The sequence below is a fragment of the Bos javanicus genome, chromosome 12 (assembly GCF_032452875.1).
Source record: "Bos javanicus breed banteng chromosome 12, ARS-OSU_banteng_1.0, whole genome shotgun sequence".
Lineage (NCBI taxonomy): Eukaryota > Metazoa > Chordata > Mammalia > Artiodactyla > Bovidae > Bos > Bos javanicus.
Window position 1 is genome coordinate 16,916,576 of NC_083879.1, and position 26,161 is coordinate 16,942,736.

Consider the following 26,161-nt stretch of genomic DNA (forward strand, 5'->3'; position numbering starts at 1 on the left):
TGGAAAATTCTGAAAGAGATGGGAATACCAGACCACCTGATCTGCCTCTTGAGAAATTTGTATGCAGGTCAGGAAGCAACAGTTAGAACTGGACATGGAACAACAGACTGGTTCCAAATAGGAAAAGGAGTACGTCAAGGCTGTATATTGTCACCCTGCTTATTTAACTTATCTGCAGAGTACATCATGAGAAACGCTGGGCTGGAAGAAACACAAGCTGGAATCAAGATTGCCGGGAGAAATATCAATAACCTCAGATATGCACATGACACCACCCTTATGGCAGAAAGTGAAGAGGAACTCAAAAGCCTCTTGATGAAAGTGAAAGTGGAGAGTGAAAAAGTTGGCTTAAAGCTCAGAAAATGAAGATCATGGCATCCGGTCCCATCACTTCATGGGAAATAGATGGGGAAACAGTGGAAACAGTGTCAGACTTAATTTTTCTGGGCTCCAAAATCACTGCAGATGGTGACTGCAGCCATGAAATTAAAAGACGCTTACTCCTTGGAAGGAAAGTTATGACCAACCTAGATAGCATATTCAAAAGCAGAGACATTACTTTGCCAACAAAGGTCCGTCTAGTCAAGGCTATGGTTTTTCCTGTGGTCATGTATGGATGTGAGAGTTGGACTGTGAAGAAGGCTGAGCACCAAAGAATTGATGCTTTTGAACTGTGGTGTTGGAGAAGACTCTTGAGAGTCCTTTGGACTGCAAGGAGATCCAACCAGTCCATTCTGAAGGAGATCAGCCCTGGGATTTCTTTGGAAGGAATGATGCTAAAGCTGAAACTCCAGTACTTTGGCCACCTTATGCGAAGAGTTGACTCATTGGAAAAGACTCTGATGCTGGGAGGGATTGGGGGCAAGAGGAGAAGGGGACAACAGAGGATGAGATGGCTGGATGGCACCACTGACTTGATGGACGTGAGTCTGAGTGAACTCCGGGAGTTGGTGATGGACAGGGAGGCCTGGCGTGCTGTGATTCATGGGGTCACAAAGAGTCGGACACAACTGAGCGACTGATCTGATCTGATCTGATCTGATGCACTCAGTCGTGTCTGACTCTACAACTCCATGAACCGTAGCCTTCCAGGCTCCTCTGTCCATGGAATTTTCCAGGCAAGAATACTTGAGGTTATTCGGCTATAATCCAATTAAAATAAAAAAGTTTAAAAAATAAAATTAAATAAATAAAGAAGAAGAGAGCAGTGTAGGATAGAATGAGACCAAGAGGAGAAGCCGGTGATGTGGATAAACCCTCCTACGCGATGTCAGAACGTGATGGTCATTGTGGGTTAGTGTCTCTGGGAAAGAGTTGTGTAGGACACTGTGTGGTTAAGCTGGGTTTTGTGGGTCAACAGACTCTGGACAGGGGTCAAGTCCAAAGGTAGAGGGGCAGGTATACTATTGCTGAACATACATGGCTGTAGTACACCTGCCAGGGTGCACTGGCCAGGGCTGAGTTCAGTTGTGTTTGGCATGCAACTGTGAACTCAGGACAAAGGGCACATGCCTGTCAGCGACAAGAAGCATTTCCTCTCTCTGTGATAGCAACCTATTTTAGTCATTCATCCAGTGATCAAATATTAATTGAATATACAGAGAACTAGGTACTTTCGGAACTGACAGGAAGAAGGTGCTTAAGTCTATAATCACTGCAATTCAAGACTTCTGGCTGTCATTCACGAACTCATCAATCCAAATCAAGACTAGGGAGGAAGAGCATACAGAGGTGTAGGCAGAAAATCTAGGTTTAGCCCTGGCATCAAATTGTTAAAATGCAGTTAAAGTAAATCTTGATTTTTTTTTAAGGCAGGTATAATGCAGGATGGCAGGCTTCCCAGGTGGATCAGTGGGAAAGAATCCACCTGCCAACACAGGAGATGCAGGTTTGATCCCTGGGTTGGGAAGATTCCCTGGAGAAGGAAATGGCAAGCCCCTCCAATATTCTTGCCTGGAAAATCCCATGGACAGAGGAGCCTGGTGGGCTGTAGTCCACGGGGTCACAAAAGAGTCAGAACCCACTATGTGATTTAACAACGACAATGCAGGATGGCAATTCGCAAATATTTTGGTCTCAAGACTCTTTCACACATTGAAAAATTATTAGGGACTCCAAAGAGTTTTTGTTTCTGTGGGTTATATCTATAAATACTTCTTGTGTTAGAAAAGAAAGCTGAGAACACTGAGAATAATAATTTACCAATCCATTTTAAAACAAAACTAATAACCCATTACATATTAACATAAATAACATTTTTATGAAAAATAATTATGTTTCCCAGAATAAAACAGTGAGAAGAATGGCTCTGTTTTGCAGTTTTGGAAATTTCTTTTATGTCTGACTTAATGGAAGACAGCTGGATTCTCACACATGCTTCTGCTTCAGCCTGTTACATCACATGCCATGCATCTTCTGGAAAATTCCACTGCACTCTCATAAAACAATGAAAGGGAAAAGAGAAAACGACACCTTATTTTCCCCAACTTTATCAAGATATATGACATATACCACTGTGTAAGTTTAAGGTATATAATGTGATGATTTGATACACATGCAGTTTGCAAAATGTTTACCACAATAAGGTTGTTTAACACATCCTTTATCTCATAAAATTACCATTTTGTTGTTGGTACAGTGAGAACACGAAAGCGCTGTGCTCTTAGTAACTTTCAAATATACAATATGGTATTGTTAGCTACAGTCACCACGCTGTACCTTAGATCCCCAGAACTTATTCATCTTATAACTGGAAGTTTGTACTCTCATTTCCCCCAACCCTCAGCCCCTGGTAACCATCATTCTGATCTGTTTGTAAAAGTTCAATGATTTTAGATTCTACATGTAAGTGGGGTCATACAGTATTTGTCTTTCTCTACCAGACATTCATTTAGCATAATGCCTTCAAGGTCCATCCACGTTGTCACAGAAGGCAGGATTTCATCCTTTTTAGTGGCTGAGCAATATTCCCTCTATATCTACACACACTGCATTTTCTTATCCATTCACCAGTGGACCCTTAGGTGTTTCCATATCTTGGCTATTGCAAATAATGCTGCAAACAACGTGGGGTTATAGACATCTCTTCAGGACAGTGATCTCGTTTCCTTTGGATATGATGATAACAATGTTGATGACGATGATGATGTTGGTGATGATAATAGTATTAGCTTGGCTAGACTTCCTGAAAGTGTCCCAGAAAGAACCCACACTGAAAACCACTGATAGAGAAGAAAAAGCCACCAGCTTCAACTCAGAAAACTCAAGTTTGGATCCCCTGTGACCTTAAGCCAACCACTTAATCCATCTGAGCTTTTTCTCCCATAAAATGGGGGATTATTTAATAGTATCCCCATTAAAGAATTCTCATGAGGACTATAAATGAGAATTGCTCTACTGTTGGTAGTAAACATTAGGTCTTAACTTGTTAAGTCTTATTCTGTCTAGCAGACAGAAATAACAGAGAAAAATGTTCAACAGCCTTTCTTAATGTGCAGAGTCCTTCATTTTATGTGAAAATCTCTGCTGTGGCTGGAACCACCAAAGTTTCATTGCAGACCTGGTATGATGAGGAAACTTCTGTTTTCCTCATCCACTGAGTATCAGAGCTTCCTGCTTCATCAATGGCATGTCTCTACCAGGGACTCAATTCTGTTGCCACTGGGAACCTGACACCTCAGCTACCTCCATGCTGGCAAAGACATTCTGTTTTTTTCACTTTGCTCTTTTCCATATCACAGTTTTGCCAAATGCTGCTCTTTGGAGGAACCTCGGCCATGAGCCAATGTCTGACCGGCAAGGAAGGCTGGGAATTTGAGTTCTGCCTCTTGGGAATTTCTCCAAATACAGAAAGGTTTGTTGGAAGAGATGGCCAGCTATGACTATGCCAGATACCCATCTCACCGGACCTAGCTATGGTGCGGTTTGCAGCTGTTGTCACTGGGCTAGGGGCAGGGAAATGCCCTAAGATGACATGTGCTGGAATTTCAAAGATGACAGTGCTGGAATTCCCGGCTTTTTTGCTACTTTCCTCTTCCTTCCTATGATTGTCCTCTTTCTCTGTCATCCCTGCAGTCAGCACATGCTCAACTATTTAATACATAGATCATTCTGGAAATTACATACTAACAGGTGTGAACTTGAATGCATAGGGCACTGGTGTAGTCATATAACTGAGTTCTGTGTTGGAGTATAAGAAGATGGAAGAGTAGCGCTTGGTAAGCGGAACAGTGTCTAAGGACGATCAGGTTCAATTAAGGAAAAGACACACTGTGCGAGCCAAACAAAACATCTGTACGCCAGACCAATTTTTCATTATTCAATTAGCTTGGCATAGGTTTGGAGCTTTAAAACGTTTTTTTTTTTTTTGTATTGTGTATTTGCCCTGCCCCCATAGCTGCTGGTGTAAATAAACTGCATCTCCTGTTGGTGGAAAAAAAAAATTAAAGTGTTTTTAAGTGGATTCTTCTTTACTCCCATCTCTTATAGGTTTCTCATCTTGCCATGTTCTTGGGGTCACTGTCCCTGTACTGCTAAACTGATACCTTACAGAACCTCAGTTCAGTTCAGTTCAGTTCAGTTGCTCAGTCGTGTCTGACTCTTTGCAACCCCATGAATCGCAGCACGCCAGGCCTCCCTGTCCATCACCAACTCCCAGAGTTCACCTAGACTCACGTCCATTGAGTCAGTGATGCCATCTAGCCATCTCATCCTCTGTCATCCCCTTCTCCTCCTGCCTTCAATCGTTCCCAGCATCAGGGTCTTTTCCAATGAATCGGCTCTTCGCATCAGGTAACCAAAGTATTGGAGCTTCAGCTTCAGCATCAGTCCTTCTAGTGAATATTCGGGGGTTGATTTCCTTTAGGATTGACTGGTTTGATCTCCTTGCTGTCCAAGGGATTCTCAAGAGTCCACACCACAATTTGAAAGCATCAGTTCTTTGGCACTAAGCTGTCTTTATGGTCCAAGAAGTTAATTTGCCAGTTACATGTTAAAATTGAAACTCTTCTTGGAATAAGTCAGACCAGAAGACTGACTTAGACTCTCATATAGATAACTTCCATACCATGGAAACAGGGACTTCTGAAAAATTCCTCAGTCGTCCTCTTAGTTGTGGGCTTCCCTGATAGCTCAGTTGGTAAAGAATCTGCCTGTGATGCAGGAGACCCCGGTTTGATTCCTGGATCAGGAAGATCCCCTGGAGAAGGGAAAGGCTACCCATTCTAGTATTCCGGCCTGGAGAATTCCATGGATAGTCCATGGGGTAGCAAAGAGTCGAACAAGACTGAGTGACTTTCATTTTCACTTTTTCACTTAGTTTATAAGGGTAGGATGGTTTTAGACTAAGGGGGAGAGAGACCCTCCTTTTAACAACCTTTTGGGCATTTGAGTAGTGGCGGATATGGCCAAGTAAACTGTGAACTTCTTGATTATATGCTCACTGCTTTTCTAAACTTTGTGACAGTAGCAGAGACATGGTTTAACTAATTCCAGCCCACTAAAGTTTTGCACTGAAACATTTTGTGGGGGACAGATTAATGATGCCCTGAAATACTCACATCCAACTCCTGGAACCTGAATACGTTGTTTCACAGTGAAAGGGAGTTAAGGTTGCAGGTGAGCATTACGGATGCCAGTCAGCTGACCTTCAGCCAGGGCGAGAATCCCGGTTCATTCAGGTGGGCTCACTGTAATCACAGGAGCCTTTAAAGTGGAAGAGAGAGGGGGAGGGTCAGATCAGAGCGACCAGGTCTTTGAAGAAGGCAGCCGTTGGCCTCTGGAAGCTGGAAGGAGCGAAGTGATACTTTGTCCCTGAGCTCCCTGAAGGAATGTGGCCCTGCTGATGCCTTGACTCGGTCTGGTAAGACCTATTTTAGACTTCTACCTGAAACTGGAAGTAATACATTCATGGGTTTCCTAAAAAATCTTGACCAAACTGTTGCGTAGTTGTGACAATTATTACTGCAGCCCCAGAAAGGGATACACATTGCTTGGAGCAGTTCCTGCTTGGATACTTGGGTATTGCTGTAGGTCAGCACATTCAGGGAGATGGTCAATGGGTGGGGGGAGCTCTCCAGCTCATGAACACAGCCTCTGCTTGTGCACAGCCCTCCCTGCCCTCATTGTTTTAATGGCATTGCTTTTGTGTGTTTGGAGTGGGATTCACCTGATGAATCCTTCAAAACTTCACGAGTTTTGATGCTTATCCAGGCTCCTGTGTTAATTTTTAAACTCTCCTGTGAGGAAGAAAACTATTCCAGAATATGAAAAGCGGCCTTGTTTTTCACCTTTATTTATGCTATTGAAGTGCCATTCACAGCTGTGGTCACGTGGGGGGAAATAAACAGGCGGGAGGCTGGGGTTGGGAAGCACTGCCTTCCGTCCTTGGTCCTTCCTCTTCCTCAGACAAGCCATGGTGTATGGATTTTGTTCTCTCATAAACAGTGACAACAACTTTGTCAAGTTCCTCCAATCCTTTTGATCTTTGAATTGAAACTGTGGGTTTAATTTAGGGGAAAACTAGTATCTTAAGTTGTGCTATTAACGATGTCAAATTATCCCAATATGAACATGTTACATATCTTTGTAACTAGTTGTCTTATTATTTTCTCATAATAGTGTAAGGCTTTTTTATTTTTTATAAAGTTCTTGAGGATTCTTATGTTACCGCCTTTTTTTTTTTTTTGCCCATATCCATCTGCGTGGTTGTTGTTGTTCCTTTATATGCTGTGTTACCTCTGAATTACTGAGTAAAGATTGGGGGACGCATTCCCTTTATCGAATTGCTTCTCATAGGCCAAAGTATCTTTTGTTTGAGTTTGTGCCGCAGCTTACGGAGACACCAGGAGAAGGGGTTACACAGCTCACACCCTAGCCCATATGCCTCCTGGTGATTTTGGTTGGGAAGGAAGAAGGACTTTAGTGCAGAGAATCTCTAGCATTAAAATGTGCGCCCCAAATTCCCGTTTGTCCATAGCCTGCCTGGATGCCTCTATGAGCACCTGCATGGGCTGCTGATCTAGCTCACCCTCCCCTGGCCCTCGGGCTGGGAGAAGCAGGAGGAGAGAAAGCTCAGGGACCAGCTGACCGCTCCCCTGCTTCCCGCGTGCTTTCATTCAATGTTCTGGACCTTGGGGCACGTTTAAAACATCTCAGAACTTTAAGATACTGACACCTGGGCCGAGCTTGAGCTCCAGGTGAGGCCCAAGACAGAAGATTTTAAAACTCCACAGGTGATTCTCATGTGCTGTGGAGGCCAAGCTCTGCGGCCTCAACCCTGGTTGGCCTGAACAAGCCCACTGGCTGGAGAAGGCGCTGGCGGACGTTGCAGTTTCTTTGCTTTGCCTGGTCACCAGGGAAGCAGCCTCTGCCAAGGGTGGTGGGGAGACCCTAAGGGGGCCCTCTACCCCGTCTGTCGCTCTCACTGCTTTCCTCTCTAGATCATGTGTCTGCCATGTGTGGACCTGATGACCGGATTTCCTAGAGGTTTGCCGTAGCCTTGATGCTAGTCCTCAGAGTCATTAATAACCTTCTTCTGCTAGGCTGGGAAGAGATAGTCTCCAGTTCCAAAGGGTCTGCCTTTGTAACAGCACCTTGAGGCTCTTCTTTACTTTTACACCTGCAAGAATAAAGGGGAGCCAGCCTGAGAGACTAAGCTGGACGGGTTGTGGTCATCAGTACCACGTGTATCTTCTATTAGGTTGGGGGGTGGGTGGATGGTGGTGGAATCTCAGGACTCTGGACACAGTGCCAAGTCTGGGATTTGATTCTTTTTTTTTTTTTAATTTATTTTGGCTGTGCTGAGTCTTCATTGCTGCCTGGGCATTTCTCTCATTGCAGCAAAGGTGAGAGGGGGCTGCTCGCTAGTTGCAGTGTGCGGACTTCTCATCGCAGTGGCTTTTGTTGCAGAGCTCAGGCTCTAGGGCACATGGACTTCAGTAGTTGGGGTGCACGGGCTTGGTTGCCCTACAGTATGTGGGATCTTCCTGGCCAGATTGAACGCATGTCTCCTGCATTGGTAGGTGGATTGTTTACCACTGAGCCCCCAGGGAAGCCTTGGGATTTGATTCTTACCTAACAAGTTTGCCCCTCAGAGTTGTTGTGAGGATTTAATGTGATAAAGTGGAAAGACCCTCCCTCCCCCGCACTGTCATCTTTCAGGAGATGCCCACAGGTGTTAGCTGAACTTGAACTCCTGTGGTGTGAAGAGGACGGAAACATTAATGTGTTATAGGAGGATCAGTGTGCTGAGAATAAGAGAATCTTCGAGCAGGTGGTGTTACAAATGGCTTAGGTGTTTCTTGGTGGCTGTGAGTCATACCTTTAGTGTTCCCTTTTGTTGGGATTGCTTATTAGATTTTGTTAGAATTTAGTTAATTAGACTTTTTTGTTAGCTTACAAGAAGGCGCATAATAGAACTTGCAGAACTATTTAGAAGCAAAATAGAAATAAGCTATTTAGCTTATTTCAGGCTTGTACTGGCTCGAGGCAGACACTGCTAGAGTTGACTTTTATTGTTAGGACTTCCAATAGTGGTGGTTTTTCTTTCTTTCTCTTTTTTTTTCTGAACCTCTATTAGAATAAAATATCACTATTCCAGGTCTGGCCCTACTTCAGCTCTATCTAGGCGTTGTCCGGGGATTTTATGGTATACGTCACTAATAAGAGAAGTCAGCAGAGACTCCTAGGTTCAGGTATGTGATCATAAAATTAACATTAGATAACGCTCAAGGGAAAAACAGATCAGGGTCTCTGGTCAAGTGATCATAGATTACCTTCTGCCTGCCCACCCCCCCACCCCCCCCACCTGCTGCAACCTGCCCCAGTTTTAAGGTTATGAGCTAGAGTGTTGCTGGGAAATAAGTTGAAGTCCTAATTCCCAGTATTTGTGAACATGACCTTATTTGAAAATAGACTTCCTTGATCAGGTTCAAAGAAGGTCATTAGAATAAGCCCTATGTCTAATTCTGTATGTCTGACCTTATGGAGAGGGGAAGTTAGGATGCAGAGACAGACAGACCCAGGGATGACAGTATATGAAGATTAAGGTAAAGATTGGATGGTACATCTACCAAAACAAAGAATAAATGGGATTATCAGCAAACCACCAGAAGCTGGGGGAGAGGCATGGAACACTCTCTCCCCCACGGCCTTCAAAAGGAACCAGTCCTGCCCGGGCCTTTATTTTGGACTGCTAGCCTCCAGAACTGTGAAACAAATGTATTTAAGTCACCGGTTTGTGGTATGGCAGCCTAGAAAAGTAACACACCCCTTTACCCTCACTCTGCCTCCTGGGAGAAGTGATGCTATGGATCGGTTAGGTTCAAGGACACTCACTGAATTGTTAGGGTGAAGCCTGAAAATGTTGCTATTTAGCCATCTTTGATCTTCGGAAAGGTGAGTGTCACATGATCCAACATAGAACATTCTTTGTGTGTGAGACCCCTAAATAAACCTCATTAGGGTGGTATGGAGGGTCGTCTCTCCCTTGTCTGGAATGGGAAGGGGCTCCCTACGGGGTATCCTGGCCACCTTTTTCTTTGGCTTTTTCCTTATGATATTGGTTGCTCTCTATTCCATATAGACAGACAAACTGTACCTGGGGACAGAACCGCAAAGCTTACTTTCCCTAAAAAGGTCTGAAGTTGGAGACCTTTTAGTGTTCTGAAGGGCCTATAAAAATTATAAGACCTGGAAAAAAGGATCCAAAATACAAATATGTAACCTTTTCAAAATGAACATCTAGTGTCTATGCAAAGTAACGTCTAACTATCGGTGCTGAGCTGGCTACCTAGCTACCTTAATATGCCACATTGAACAAAACTTACATATTTAAGTTTATGTGGATGGAGCCTCTAAAAATTAGTCCCCAAAAGTCTTAAACAACCCTGGCTCTGGGGAAAAATGGTCTTTCCTCTAGTCACCATTGTCTTATTCTTACAACTTGTTCCTTGCTGGTTTATTTTTTGACATTCAAGATAAGAGACTGGATTTTAGGGCAAAACAGGGTAGAACAAAGCAATCTTTTGTCCTGCTTCATCTCTGGTTATAAATTTCTCTTGGAAAAATGATAGTGTTCTGAATAATGGGTTAAGAACAAGATTCAGGCATTTGTGTCCTACCAATATGACTCTTAACCTCCTTGTAAAAGTACTCAATTTGAATTGTTCTTCTCTATAAAAATCTCTCATTAAAATAAAACAGTGATCCCTCATGGCTTTCTAATCAACCTAATATGTGATTTAGAAAGGACTTGAAATAAAGTTGTACCTAGTGCTTCATTTATCTTTCCAGTGAACTCTTAATAAACCTCATAGCTTAACCTCTCTTTTTCCCAACAAAGACAGATAGGAAGTAAAGATGTAAGAATGTTACTTCATTCGCTATGAACCTATGAAACTGAAGGTAAAAATTGCAGGGTTCTGAATAGAAATGAGTCTTCTAAATGGATGTGGGGCTTGGCTGTCCTTCAACCTTATGGAATATCGATCTTTTATGTGAATACAGGGTCTTCCCTGATAGCTCAGTTGGTAAAGAATCTGATTCCTGGGTTGGGAAGATCCACTGGAGAAGGGATAGGCTACCCACTCCAATACTTTTGGGCTTCTCTTGTGGCTCAGGTTAGGTTTAGGGTGAATACAGATCTTATAAATACCTTAAAATTGGTAAAAGGTAAGATCAGCTTGCCTTTCTCTAGTAGAACCTCTTCAACTCTTAGTACAAAGTATTAGAGTGAATGGGGCTTGTATGGTGGTTCTTATGGAAGTACTCACAAAGTATTGGGTTGGTCAAAAAGTTGTTTGGGTTTTTCACAAGACGGCATGGAAAAATCCAAATGAACTTTTTGGTCAACCTGATATTTACATCCTGGGATCAGGGTTTCTTATGAAAAGGCTTGTAACTTAGGTTAAAGGGCTATCATTATTTAATGACTTACCATTTATGCAGAAAATACTTTTCAAATATCTCCTAAGTGTCAGGCATGATGCTGAGCCCCAAGGATACCCCCTTGGCTGAAGCAGTCCCTGCTATGAGTTTACAGTTCAGTAGGAAAAAGTACTAACAATGGTAAGAAATTCTAGGGTGGCAGCAGTTTTGGGGTACAACAGGGAGCGCAGAGAGACACTTAGATTTGGGGATCAGATCAAGAAAGCTTTCTGCAGAAAGTGATCAAAAACTTGAGACCTCAAAAAGAAGGCTTTATCCAGACAAATTGAATACATTTCCTAGAGACAGGAAAGCACAGCATGTAATAAGAAGTGAAAGTAATTCAATATGAGGTAAGGATCCTCCAGGGAGAGATGAGCCTGAAGAGGTATGCAAGAGTCGCATCTTGAAGGGCCTTGTGAGCCATTTGGAGAAGTTTTAACTTTATCCTGAGGGTGACACACAGCCATTAAATGACTTAAGGCAGAGAATGGAAATGATGGGATGAAAGGTTTGGCAGTGTGGAAAATGAATCAGAAGGGAACTAGCCCAGTATAGCATCACCGACTCAATGGACATGAGTTTGAGTCAACTCCGGGAGTTGGTGATGGACGGGGAGGCCTGGCGTGCTGCAGTCCATGGGGTTGCAAAGAGTCGGACACGACTGAGCGACTGAACTGAAGTCCAGTAAAGAGGCTGGTGTCAAACACAAGGTGAGAAGTGACAGCTGTGGAGCCAAAGAAAGTGGGGGATTAATAAAACATTAAAAGTATCAGTAGATCATAGTGACTACGTGTGGATGTGAGGACAGAAAGAAAAATGAAGACTGAAGGTTTTTAGCTCTGTGGGGTGGTACCTACCCCTCACGGAATGTGAACTAGAAAAGAACAAGTTTTAGGGAGAAAGTAATGTCAATTTTGATTGCAATGATTTGGAGACAGAGCACAACCAAGAGGAACTGCTTGGTAAATAGGCAGGAGTCTGGACAAGGAAGGTGCTAAGGATTCCTCCAGGACCAGCACCTCAGTTGTCAGGGAGGATCTTAGGAAGAAGGGAGTACTGAGTTGAGCCTTGAAGGATGAAAAGCAGCGATCATAATAAAGAGGTGGAAGATGCCCCAGACAGGGGGAGCATCTTAGTGAAAGAAATCAGAACACAATGAGGAGTTGCAGGTAACACAGAGGGGTTGAGATGAAGTAAAAAGGCAGGAAATAATTTTTTTTTTTTTTAATATTTTTTTTTGGATGTGGACCATTTTTAAAGTCTTTACTAAATTTGTTACAATGCTGCTTCTGTTTTATGTTTTCTTGGCCCCGAGACATATGGGATCTTAGCTCCCCAATCTGGTATTAAACCCGTACCCCCTGCATTGGAAGGTGAAGTCTGAACTCTTGGACCACCAGGCAAGTCCCAGGAAATAATTCTTGATGGGCTTTCCATGTCACACGTGATGCACGATGAACCAGGAAGGAGCCAATCAGATTCTAGGCAGGGGAGAGCCCCGGTTACATCTGTGCTTTACAAATTAGATTGGGCACTAACACAAGCGTGAACTGGAAATGGGAATAAGCTAGGCCACTTTGGATAATATAGCACTATTCCTGTCAAAGTTAAAGTCCTGAATGAATGCCAAGGCAGAGGGGATGGAGAAAAAAGGAATGAAACCAGGCGATACCAAGTGACAAAAGATCTGGCTATGGACTCTGGGGGGCAAGAAAAATGGCAAGAATGATGTTCAGGGATCTGACCTGGCCACTTCATAAGCTAGACAAGATGGGTGATGGGAAAAAGTAACTATTGAGAAAAGCAGGACAGATGCACCTTGACCCTTGGGTTTTCATTCTTCTGAACTCATGAATTATTAAAAGACTGGGGTTTTTGTTCACTACAAGAAACATTTATAACTTTTGTCTGCAGTAAAGAACTTGCAGTGATGTCATATTATCCTTTTCTATCAATATTAAGGATCAGGAATTATTTCACTCTGAAAAACTACTTTTCTCCCAAGGAGACAGCAGTACTCAACATATGGGAAAAAAATATTACTGTAACTTAGCATTTGTAGGCATTTTTTCTCTCCCAAATAATCACACACAAATCTCTGCAACAAAGTTTTTAATAATTTGTCCAAAGCCTCAAGATATTACTATGTGGCTACTTATTTTCCAAGTTTCAGTTGAAATAAAAATGCTCAAAGTCTTTTCTGAACATCTTTTCTAAATGGTTACCATTATTACTGTTGTGATATTGATACTTTGTCCCATTCATTCATAGCCCTTTTATCTGCTTCAGATTATATTTTGTTTATATATTTGGGTCTCACTGTACTATAGGGTCCTAGGTCGGTATCTGCGTCATATAGAGTAGTAAGGATTTTGACTGTTCCCCTGTCTGGATTTCTAACTGGAGGTCTAAGTCTACTTTGTAATACATGGAAACCTCCATACTAATTAAGAAGAGATCCCCAAGACTTGCCTGGTGGTCCAGTGGTTAACACTCTGCACTTCCAGTGCAGGGGGTGAGGGTTTGATCCCTGGTTGGTGAACTAAGATCCCACACGCTACACAGTGTAGCCCCTCCCTACATGAAAAAGAGATCCTCAGTGGTAACATGAACAAATTTAAACCATGGTGTTAACTGGGCTTCCCAGGTGGCGCAGGTGGTAAAGAACCCATCTGCCAATGCAGGAGATGTAAGAGACTTGGGTTCGATCCCTGGGTTGGGAGGATCCCCTGGAGGAGGGCATGGCAACCCACGCCAGTATCCTCACCTGGAGAGTGCTAGGGACAGAGGAGCCTGATGGGCTATGGTCCATAGGGTCACAAAAAGTTGGACAGGACTGAAGCGAATTAGCACACAAGCACACGGGGTCAACCATGGAAAAGTGGCGGGAAGACCTGTGGGTGTGCGTTTGTGCGCTGGGGCCTGAGATGGGGCAAAGAAGGATTGCCAAACAATCTCCTTTTATTTTTCTTTTGGATGAAGGAAAGCTCTTTGCTTCTAAAGAGAAAAAGACTTATCGAAAGAAGTCCCGCTTAAAACTATGTTCTTTCTGTGACCATATTCTTTTTTTTTTTTTAATTTTATTTTTAAACTTTACAAATTGTATTAGTTTTGCCAAATATCAAAATGAATCTGCCACAGGTATACATGTGTTCCCCATCCTGAAATGACCATATTCTTAAGTGGAGAGATCTGAGTGAGCCTTTCTCCAGCAGAAGCTGGCTTAATTGGATTCCAACTGGGGAGAATGAATTCTTCATCAGAACATATTTTATTTGCTTAAAATGAATATTGTTGCAGTTACTCCCTGTTTGTCAACAAAGTGGTCATTAACAGCTATCAGTGGCTGACCTTGACAGATTCCATTACTGAAATAATGAAGTCTGATGGGTTACTATTATTAACATTTGCTAATGGTTTCACATTTGCTGAGCAAGAGATGGGGGTGAAATAGAGCTGCTTACTCAGGCAGGTTGACCAGCGGGGGATGGCAGGAAGTAGTGAAAAGCACAGGGAGCTTGATGAAAAATGAATGGCTCCCAGGAAGCATTTCTACAAATGAATGCAAATTCAGATATATATCTTTTAACACCATGTTGAAAAGGTTGATTACTTAAAATTAGACTCACCAGATGTTTTTGTGGTAGGCAGAAATGGGAAACTAAGCAGGAGGAAAAAAGAATTTATCCTTTTAAAAGGTCCTAGTTATTTCCCAACAGCTGGTAGGAAACTGAACCGAGATGCCAAAATGAAGAAAGCAACCGGTTCAGAGTGAAATGGAGGAGAAAGGCTTAGAAGCAAGAGAAAGAGAAGAAGATGAAATCCGATTGAGTGCTGCCATTTTTGAAACTTGGAGCTTGGGCTCTCAAAGGATAGGATTTTATTTTTTTCTTCTAAGCAGCTTCCTTCTCCCTTGACATACTTCTAGACTGTGATAAATGTCCTTCCCTTGTCCCCAAAACCAATATTAAATTTTCTTTACCTCCAGACACATGACCCAGCAACAAATATCGACACAGTTCCTTCCACCAATCCTTGGGGCTCCCCTGTCAGCTTTGGGCCAAGGAGTAAACTTGCTCTTGCGATACAGTTTGGGAGACATTGGGAAGGAAGGTCTCAAATTCTTTCCTACTTTGCCTAGGTTTTCCCATCACAGATGCATTTCTTTGTATCTGTTGAGCATCTCTATCTTTCTGGCGCTCTCTACTTAAAATGCACCCATTTCTGAAAGGGCTGATAACTTAGAGCCTATTAGCTCTTATCAACTAACACTTTATCCCAAATAGAAGTCCTATGGGTGCTGAAGCAGGTGGAATGAATTATTTTGAGGAAACTACTGTTTTTCCTTCCCCAAGTGCTACTTTTCAGCAGTGGAAAAGCCTGTTAGTGCCCTCCTACAATTCTGAATAGAAGGCTCCTTCTCTGGTTTAATCTGTGTTGCCAAAACTTCCTGGATCACTAATGACCTGATGGAAGTCAGTTTGTCATATGCCTTTATATAGTGCCAAAGAGCCCAAGATAATGAATAGTGGATACGGGTAGGGGCAACTTCCTTTAGAAGAAAAAAATATTGTCTTGCAGTTGTTGCTGTTCAGTCGCTCAGTCTTATCTGACTCTGTGATCCCATGAACTGCATCACGCCAGGCTTCCCTGTTGTTCACTATCTCCTGGAGTTTGCTCAAGCTCATGTCCATTGAGTTGGTGATGCCATTCAACCATCTCATCCTCTGTCGCTCCCTTCTGATCTTGCCCTCAGTCTTAGCATCAGGGTCTTTTCCAATGAGTTGAGTTCAGTTGCTCAGTCATGTCCAACTCTTTGCGACCCCATGGACTGTAGCACACCAGGCTTCCCTGTCCATCACCAACTCCTGGAGCTTACTCAAACTCATGCCCATTGAGTCGGTGATGCCATCCAGCCGTCTCATCTTCTGTCACCACTTTCTCCTTCTGCCTTAAATCTTTCCCAGCATCAGGGTCTTTTCCAGTGAGTCAGTTTTTTGCATCAGGTGGCCAAAGTATTGGAGTTTCAGCTTTAGCATCTGTCCTTTCAATGAATATTCAGAACTGATTTCCTTTAGGATGGACTGGTTGGCTCTCTTTGCAGTCCAAGGACTGTCAAGAGTCTTCTCCAGCACCACAGTTCAAAAGCATCAATTCTTCTACAATCAGACTTCTTTAAGGTCCAACTCTCACATCCATACGTGACTACTGGAAAAACCATAGCTTTGGCTAGACAGACATTTGTTGGCAAAGTAGTATCTCTGCTTTTTAATATGCTGTCTAGGTTGGTCATAACTTTTCTTCCAAGGAGCAAGTGTTAATTTCATGGCTTCAGTGACCATCTGTAGTGACTTTGGAGCCCCTCCTCCCCAAATAAAGTCTGTCACTGTTGTTAGTGACTTCTAGCAAACGAAGCCTTCCTAAAACAAAACATCTGTTGGGTCAGATAACTCTAAGAACTTCCTCTAATTGGTGAGAACTTCCGTGGTAAAGTACACTACTTTACAAAATTTGGAGCCAAGACTGACAGAAGGAGTAGGAATTGAAGTGAAGGATGGGTGGTATTTCAACCCTGACATCAAAGAGTCTGTTAATTGGGGAAATACCAGGCAGGTCCTAAGGGAGACACAGAACAAGTGGGGTGCAGTGAAGGTGGAGAAATGGGCAGGTCTCTGAGGGCAGAAGGACTCATTTAAGCATTCAAACATAAAGAAAAGTATTTCAAAGTCATCCAAAGGGTGATGGGAAACCATTGAGAAGTTATTAAAGATCTTTATTTACATAACTCCTATCTCAGAATTTTGCTGAATAAGGCATCAAACTTAAGGTGGTTTGAGCATTCAAGTGTTCATCTACAAGTTAACTGGGTTAATAGCTGCACAGATTAATGAGTATGTAAAAATTTTGACACTTTTCTGACCACTTGATTAACATGAAGGTACTTTATAAGAATGAACTACAGAGTACATGAATAACAGCTGGAATTTTCCTTCAAGTAAATGATGGTGTGACCCTTCCTTGAGGATGAATCTTACCAAGTATTGAAACCAGCTTTTAATAAAGCAGTAGAGGGTGTTAGTTTTCCTAAGTTATAATAGAAGTTGTTGAGAGCATATGATCGTTACACATAACATCTTCTATAGCACAACAAAGGAGGCAAAGACCTATAGTAAGGTAACACAAGACTGTGGTTTTTCCTGTGGTCATGAATGGATGTGAGAGTCGGACTGTGAAGAAAGCTGAGCGCCGAAGAATTGATGCTTTGGAACTGTGGTGTTGGAGAAGACTCTTGAGAGTCCCTTGGACTGCAAGGAGATCCAATCAGTCCATTCTAAAGGAGATCAGCCCTGGGTGTTCTTTGGAAGGAATGATGCTAAAGCTGAAACTCCAGTACTTTGGCCACCTCATGTGAAGAGTTGACTCATTGGAAAAGACTCTGATGCTGGGAGGGATTGGGGGCAGGAGGAGAAGGGGACGACAGAGGATGAGATGGCTGGATGGCATCACCAACTCGATGGATGTGAATTTGAGTGAATTCCGGGAGTTGGTGATGGACAGGGAGGCCTGGCATGCTGCGATTCATGGGGTCGCAAAGAGTCGGACACGACTGAGTGACTGAAGTGAACTGAAGGTAACACAGTCAAGGAAAATCAAGTTCTTTGCTTGGCTAATTATACTACTTTCTGTATTTGAAAGCCCTATTTTGGACTATGTAGAAAAATACTGATACTACTTATAAAATGGCATTTGATCCACGAAGAAAAGAAGTTACTGGTGGAAATATTAATGTTTAGAATGCTTCTAAGCACTTGGTCATCTCTGTGTAAATGACTTAAATCTCTATACAACTTTTCAATTTATTCCTCAAATAAAATACTAAGGACTTCTGTACTGATTCTCTTTGGTATAACCCTGTTTTACCATGTGCATTTGAGAGTAAACATTTCTTTTAAAAACTCTGTAATTTAAGTTCTTTAATTATGACTTATTTTCCCAACAGTCAAGTAAGGTCACATTACAAATAGCTATACAACTTTGAGTCAGTATATTGCTTGTATAGACTTTAAGGGCAAATACAAATCAAAATCAAAAGGATAAATTCTCCTTATTAAAAATAAGGCGAAAGACATTCCCTTTCCTTCCCTTAAAGCATTTTCTTTTGTACAGTTGTAAATTCTTTCTCTGACTCTGAGCTTTAAATCTTTTACAAAGCCTCTTGCAAGTCTTACAACTAGGAATGTCTTGAAGGACCAGGGAGCCAACCCTTTGAAATGCCATCAAGGGACATAGAGCCTTAAAATAGCAATAGATTAGTCTAGTGGCTATTTTAGAGATAACTCGGGATTACTTGATTCCAGGCAAAATTTTTTGGAGTCGGCCAAAAAGTTGGTTCAGGTTTTACTGTAAAATGCAATGAAAAACCCAAATGAACTTTTTGGTGAACCCAGTATTTTGGGGTCATTTACTTAGAGTATATTTATATATACACACACATACCTGTACTGATGCAGGAGGGGGAGGGGATAAATCTGCAATATGGAATGCTGATCAGCATTTCTCACTGACTGGAGGAGGCATGGACCAGTTGAAGCACACCTGAAAGATGGTAGCAGCAATGGGAACATGTGGGCATGCTCAGAAGGGGGTAAGCTTTCCCAGGCTTCCTCTAGCCATCTCATGAGACCTTTATGCTGTCTACATTTCATTATTAAGTTTTGCTATCTTTATCTTGCCCACATGCTGGAACTCCTAAGAGGATTCATTTGTGAGAGTTTTATAAATTGCTTTGTAGATTAAAATTCTCTATAAAGTGTTGATTACTACAGGCAGTCCTGACTTGGAGAGATTAGACTTCTGACAGTTCCCATTTCCAGGGCTCAGCATCTGAGTTCTTAACCCAGGAGGCCGGCTCCTATAGATACAGTGGGATCAGGTGATCCACTTCCTGATCTGCTTACCTGTGAAGCTGACCCGTCCTTCAGCCTTAGCCTGGCCTCACAGTTTTCCTTTTCTGCCTCCCTCCTTTTTCTGAGGTCTCTCAGCTCTTAGAGCTATCCTGGACCTGCCTAGAGGTCTTAGCATAGGGTGAGGCTGAGGAAAGAAAGTGTTGCATAGCAGCAGTAGTCATGAACGTCAGATTAGAAGACCTGCATCTGACCAGTCCTGCCTTGTTAGTGAGGAGGGCATGGCAACCCACTCCAGTATTCCTGCCTGGAGAATTCCATGGACAGAGAAGCCTGGAAGGCTATAGTCCGTGGGGTCACAAAGAGTTGGACAAAGAGCGACTAAGCACAGCACAGTACAGCCTTGTTAGTTATGAAACCCAGACGAGGTTCTTAGTCTCTTTGAGCTGGAGAAGACTCTTGAGAATCCCTTGGACAGCAAGGAGATCAAACCAGTCAATCCTAAAGGAAATCAACTCTGAATATTCATTGGAAGGACTGATGCCAAATACTTAGGCCATCTGATGCAAAGAGCTGGGTCATTGGAAAAGACCCTGTTGCTGGGAAAGACTGAGGGCAGAAGGAGAAGGGGGCCACAAAGGATGAGATGGTTGGATGGCATCACTGACTCAATGGACATGAGTCTGAGCAAACCCTGGGAGATAGTGAAGGACAGGGAAGCTTGGGGTGCTGCCGTCCTTGGGGTCACAAAGAATTGGACGTGACCGAGCCATTGAACAACTGAATATCAGCTATGGGCTAGGTACAGTGTGTGGGGTTGGAGATTCACCAGTGAACTAGACTACCCTCATGGAGTGTACATTCTAGGTGAAGATAATACATAAGTAAATACATTAAAAAGGCAATAAAATAAGGTGGTGGGGAGAGAAAGCTGCGTAAAATGAATGGATAAGAAAGAATGGGATAACCTCTTTGGGGAGATCAGGGTAGGTCTTGCAAGAAACAAGCATTTAAGCAAAGGCTTAAGAGGCAATAGAACATGTACCTATCTTGGGAAGAACTTTCCAAATTGAGTCTAAACACAGGAAGACAGGAAACTAAAAACTAGCTTTTGACCCTTGCCTGGAACTAATAACAATGACAACAGCTACTCTTCAAATGCTTACTCTCTCCTAGGTTTGTAGTAGACAAAGTTAGCTAGCGGATATCTTGCATCTAAAATAACTACTCTACAAGCTGGTTACAGGTGACCTTCATCCTGCAAAGTGAAGGCTAACCACCAAATCTTAACAAATTGCCAGTCTCAGGGAAGGGGCCATTTTCAATTTGAATGTGTCTTATTCTGCAATCTACCGCTTATGAATTTACATCAACATTATGACATAATGGGATACAAATGTGTATACAGTGAGTTATAAAATTGTGCAGGCAATTCTCCGTGGAACTTTGAGCTGCTCTTCCTCCAGAATATCTTACCAAGGATGTTTGAATAGTGAACAGTCTTGGATGATAGAGATAGTGTATCCATCTGAAGCAAAGGGAAGGTTGCTTGCTGCTTATCATCAAGGATTTGTGTTTGTTACATGCAGATTTCTTACTTATAATGTAGTGTACTGTGTGTGGTCGTTATGTGGTTCCATTGCCCTGTGTGAGACAAGGCTCAGGCAACCAGTTCAAGAAAATGATGATATTCTGCCTATCATTGCCAGGAACCTCTGGTCCAAAAGTCTCATGTCATCTGCCAGCATCTGTGAAACTGTGGCAGGTAAACCTGTGACTGATACCTTGCAAGTAAAGTAAAATCTTAAGATGCACCCTTTAGGCATCACATGTAATTTCTGAATGAATTAGTAATTTTGGTAGAACAATGAAATAGTTAAGGGAACGTAAGAACTGATGATAAAGCTTATACACGAATTGAATTTCCTAAAGTCTACATTTTAACTTTGTCCTGACTGAAGGAAAAAATATCCAGAAAAAGAAGCAAAAAAGATAGTTCATCAACTGTCTTGGCACTGCTGCGAAGAGATGGTCAGTTCTTAAGTAGCTGGTTTCCTTAGGCAGCTGGGAATCTAGTTAGTCTGTTAAATTCACAATTTTATGTCATCAGTGGACATTCTGTTTCCGTATTCAAATATCTTTTCTTTCCATCTCTGTAAAGTTATGGGGATGTCTTTTCCCTAAGGAGGTCAGACTTTGGGGAGCACATAATACTTGAATTATCTGAAAGCTCAGCATTCCTGGATGCGTAAAGCTGCCAGAGCTGGGTCAGAGGCATGCTGAATGGAATCACTGAAGGGTCTGTGCAGCTGGAAAAGGAGTCTGAAGATGAAATGGAAGCCAAAACTCAGACAACTTGGGATTGAGATTTAACGTTTGTACAAGGTCTTTGAGGGTGAAGGCATTGCTACGAACAATGCTATTCAGAAGATGAATTTGGAGGAATTGACCATATGACTGAAAACACACTTCTACTCGAATTGCAGACTAGCGTTTCCCTAAAATATCATTGGAATTTTTTCCTTTTAAACGAGGAAATCACATCTTTAAAGATGTGTAATTACTATACTTAGTTCTTTGAAAGAATCTGCTCACAGGGAGAATACCTTAAAGTCCTTATATTTGTCTGGGCTTCTATTTTATCCATTACACAGAATTTTCAGTATTTATCTTCAAGCACTTCCCCAAGGAAGTCTAGGGTGGCTATTCATCATTGAAGTATCCAAAAGGACTTTATAAATCACATCTATATTCACTAACAACTGGAAGATTGCCATTTAAAAGGTGGAAAAATTATCAGCTATTTATATGGCTACACAGAAGTGCCAATACTTGTTTTTAAATATCTTAAGAAATGACAGGAAAATAACTTTTTATAAGTCTTTACTTTTCACTCTCATTGGTTTACTATTTGACAGTAATACTTGTGGTGATAAAGTCACTTAAAGGAATGTGAAGGAGTAAAAATGAGACTAAGAGGATAGTGATGATACCAAAAGCACAAGCAGCTGAAGGAAAAAACTGGACTTCATCAAAATCCCACGCATCAGAGAACAGCATCAAGAAAGCAAAGAGACAACCCATAGAATGGGAAAAAATATTTGCAAACTGTATTTGACAAAGGTTTAATAACCAGAATATATAAAGAACTCCTAAAACTCAAACATTCTAATTAAAATGGACAAAAGACTTGAACAGACATTTCTTCAAAGAAGATATGCAAAGGTCAGTAAGTATGTGAAATAACACTTGTCATTAGGGAAATGCAGATCAAAGCCACAATGAGATAACACTTGACGACTACTAGGAAGGCTATTATTGGAGAAGGAAATGGCAACCCACTCCAGTGTTCTTGCCTGGAGAATCCCAGGGACGGGGGAGCCTGGTGGGCTGCCGTCTATGGGGTTGCACAGAGTCGGACACGACTGAAGCGATTTAGCTGCAGCAGCAGCAGGAAGGCTATTATAAACAAAAAACAAGCGTTGGTAATGATGCAGAGAAACTGGAATCCTTGTACATTACTGGTGGGAATGTAAAATGGCATAGTTACTGTGGAAAACCATTTGGCAGTCCCTCAAGACTTAGCAGCAGCAGCAGCAGCAGCAAAGAGCTAAACATAAAACTGTCATATGACCCAGCAATTACACTCCGCAGTAAATGGTACTCAAACAGATCTCTGTATGCCAATGTTCATTATAGCATTATTCACAAAACCTGAAAGATGGAAACAACCCAACTGTCTAACACATAAATCAAACAAAATGTATATGTAATGACTATTCAGCTATAAAAAAGAATCAAGCTCTGATACGTGCTATAATATAGATGAAACTTGAAAAGATGCTAAGTGAAATAAGCCAGACAAAAAAGGATAAATAAAATTTCACTTATATGAAATATCTAGAATGGCTAAATCATAGACAAAATAGATTGAAGGTTACCAGGGGCTGGAGCAGGAGGGAACGCTCAGGGTCTCTGTTTGCGGGGATAAGTCTAGAAATAAATAATGGTAATGGTTGCACGAGATTATGAATATAACACTCCTAAATTATATTCTTAAAATGGCAAATCTGTTAACCATAATTTGTTTAAATGTACATGCCTTTTATTTTTGACTTTTAAATTTAACTTCTAAATGGGTCAAAGGCTTGTTTAAACTGAAAAAGTAAATTTATTGGGACCAAAGGAAGTATATCTGAGGTAATTTATAGGCAAGTGGAAGTAAAAGGACGAACAGACTACTGTAGGGATGGGATAAGATATTCTATATGCCAAACCACTGCTTTGAATACACTACTTCATCAGTCAAAACTAGAAACAGAATTGGGGAAATGGCTGATAGATTTTAAAACAGCAACATGAGGGAATTAGTTGTACCCATTAAAATCTTAACTTTGAAGCCTATATGGAAAAATAAAAATACATTAATACAACATTATTTGAAATGTCAGAATATAGTATATAGTACGTATAATATTATCTTTGCTAAAACACATTTTATGTGGGAGTTAAAACAAAAAGTTCTAGGAATAAAATATTTCTAATGCTGTTGCTTTGTTTTTTTTGATTAAAGGGAAAGTGAAATATATTGGTGGGCTCAATACTTTGCATCTCTAGTAATTAGATATCATGCAAAGTAATGTTGGTTTGAACTAGATCCCTTTATCCTGGAGCTGTATCAATTATATTCAATTTTAATCTGAAGACTTAAATTTAAATTGGGCTAAAATTAATGACCAGAGTTAAACCAGTGGTTAAAAGGTGATGAGTTATGACCAACCTAGATAGCATATTGAAAAGCGGAGACATTACTTTGCCAACAAAGATCCGTCTAGTCAAGGCTATGGTTTTTCCTGTGGTCATGTATGGATGTGAGAGTTGGACTGTGAAGAAAGCTGAGCGCTGAAGAATTGATGCTTTTGAACTGTGGTGCTGGAGAAGACTCTTGAGAGTCCCTTGGACTGCAAGGCGATCATCCCTGGGATTTCTTTGGAGGGAATGATGCTGAAGCTGAAACTCCAGTTCTTTGGCCACCTCATGTGAAGAGTTGACTCATTGGAAAAGACTCTGATGCTGGGAGGGATTGGGGGCAGGAGGAGAAGGGGACGACAGAGGATGAGATGGCTAGATGGCATCACTGACTCGATGGACGTGAGTCTGGGTGAACTCCGGGAGTTGGTGATGGACAGGGAGGCCTGGCGTGCTGCGATTCATGGGGTCGCAAAGAGTCGGACACGACTGAGCGACTGAACTGAACTGAAGTTAAATTCCAATTAAACATTGCTTGGGATCTCACTGAATACTCTCATTTAATGCCAAGACTTCAGGGATCCTTTGACATGACTAAATAGTTAGGAATTCAGTAGTCAAAACTCATTTTACAAGTGAGGAAATATACACTGCCTGTATTCTGACAAAAGTCAAAGTTGGACAGTAGCCCAGGTTGCCTGAGTCTTCATACTCTTCTCATGTCTTGTGCTGAACTGTGCATGACACTGTATTATAACCAGAGGAGCTCAGTGCTGGAAGATGTATCTTCAAAATGTTGTTTTGTCACTAAGTCATATCTGACTCTTTTGCGACCCTATGGACTGTAGCCCGCCAGACTCCTCTGTCCATGGGATTCTCCAGGCAAGAATACTGGAGTGGGTTCCCATTTCCTTCTCCAGGGATCGAATCCACATCTCCCGCATTTGCAGGTAGGTTCTTTACCACTGAGCCACTGGGAAAGCCCATTAAAAAGTTGTTAGATTACTGCTATTAATATTACGCTAATCAAACCCATCCTCCTTTCTCTCCTCCAACTTTCAGTGCATTTTACATTGTGAGAATTATTTCAACTTACCAGTAACTGGACTTTTCTGCATGCTAGAAGCTTAATGTAGAAAGAGCTTCCTAAAGAACTATAAATGCAACCTGATTCATATTTCATATCTTGTGAGAAATCGGTTAAAATCCCATAAACTAGATAGGTCCATTTTGACCTGAAAAACAAAAAGGAAATCAATCACAAAACCCTATCTGCTTTTATGACTACTATTTACTCAGTTCTACTTGACAGTAGATTAAAAGAGAACCTCTTCTGGTCCATCAGTCCCCTCCTGGCCTTATTCAAGCTTCTGAGTTGATTACTGGGTTACTAAACAATCCATCGTCTACTCTGCATTCAACCATTATGGAAAAAGAAAAACAAGCAAATCATTCTGAAAATAGACATTTTAGCATTACTCTGTTGATATAGTCTGTGATTTAGTTTATTCACCAAAATCCAACTCTGCTTCAAAACAGTGTGTTGATAGACTCTCCAGGTAGGCAAATGGACAAGAGTTGCATGTAACACCACCAGTCTTGGTGAGGCCAGTCGGAGGTTTCAGTGTCTTTCTCTGTATCTTGACACCTAACTTGTTCTGAGCATGATTCTGAAGGTTGCATAGAATCCCTTGGAACCAGAACAAAAGCCTCTTTGTTCAGTGGCTTGCTGACAATTTTAGGTATTGAGATCTAACAGTAGAAAATGGAATTATAGGGCCGGAAAGGATTATCAAAATGTAATTTAATTCTAGACAAATCCCACATAAGTCTTATGATTTCAAAAGAACTCCAGGGAAATTACTTAAGTTGTATCTTCAATTGTTTCCTCTTCAATTCTGGTAAAGTTCGTGATGTACAATGATAGCTTTAAAGTATGGTGCTTTTTGAGGTGTGAGACAGTTCCTGTGACTTTGACCAACTTGGAATGAAAACTCCTCTTAAATTTAGATTTTAAATCCAAGATAATGTAAGAGACTATGAAGAATCAAGGCCAGCACCCCTGGCTTGAGGAAATCGGAATGGGCTCTTTAATGGTCAGCTTTGCCAGCATGTATCAAGCGCCTACTATGCTAGTGATGAATGAATCAAAGACAGTATGGACCATGTGTGTGCAAGGTTAAAAACCCAGCATGCCCTACTGCATGGGTCGACAGCTCTGTGTACCACTATTAAACCATCGGTTCCTTGGAAACAAATGTACATAAAATGTATATGTCTGAAATCTTAAAGTGCATGTGAGGCACTCCATGAGAACATACATGAAAAAAATCTATCCCAGTTCTAAACTGATAGTTCAGGTGGTTCCTCTTCAGTCCAGTCACTCAGTCATGTCTGACTCTTTGCGACCCCATGGACCGCAGCACACCAGGCCTCCCTGTCCATCACCAACTCCCAGAGTTCACTCAGACTCATGCCCATTGAGTTGGTGAGGCCATCCAACCATCTCATCCTCTGTCATCCCCTTCTCCTCCTGCCTTCAATCTTTCCCAGCATCAGGGTCTTTTCAAATGAGTCAG

The 26,161-nt window shown here is 41.8% G+C and overlaps 1 protein-coding gene across 2 annotated transcripts in view; it reads right to left on the reverse strand.

Moving 5' to 3' along the window:
• HTR2A (5-hydroxytryptamine receptor 2A) overlaps positions 1 to 26,161 on the reverse strand; it is a 66,015-nt gene that overhangs the window by 16,099 nt on the left and 23,755 nt on the right. The window lies entirely within an intron of this gene.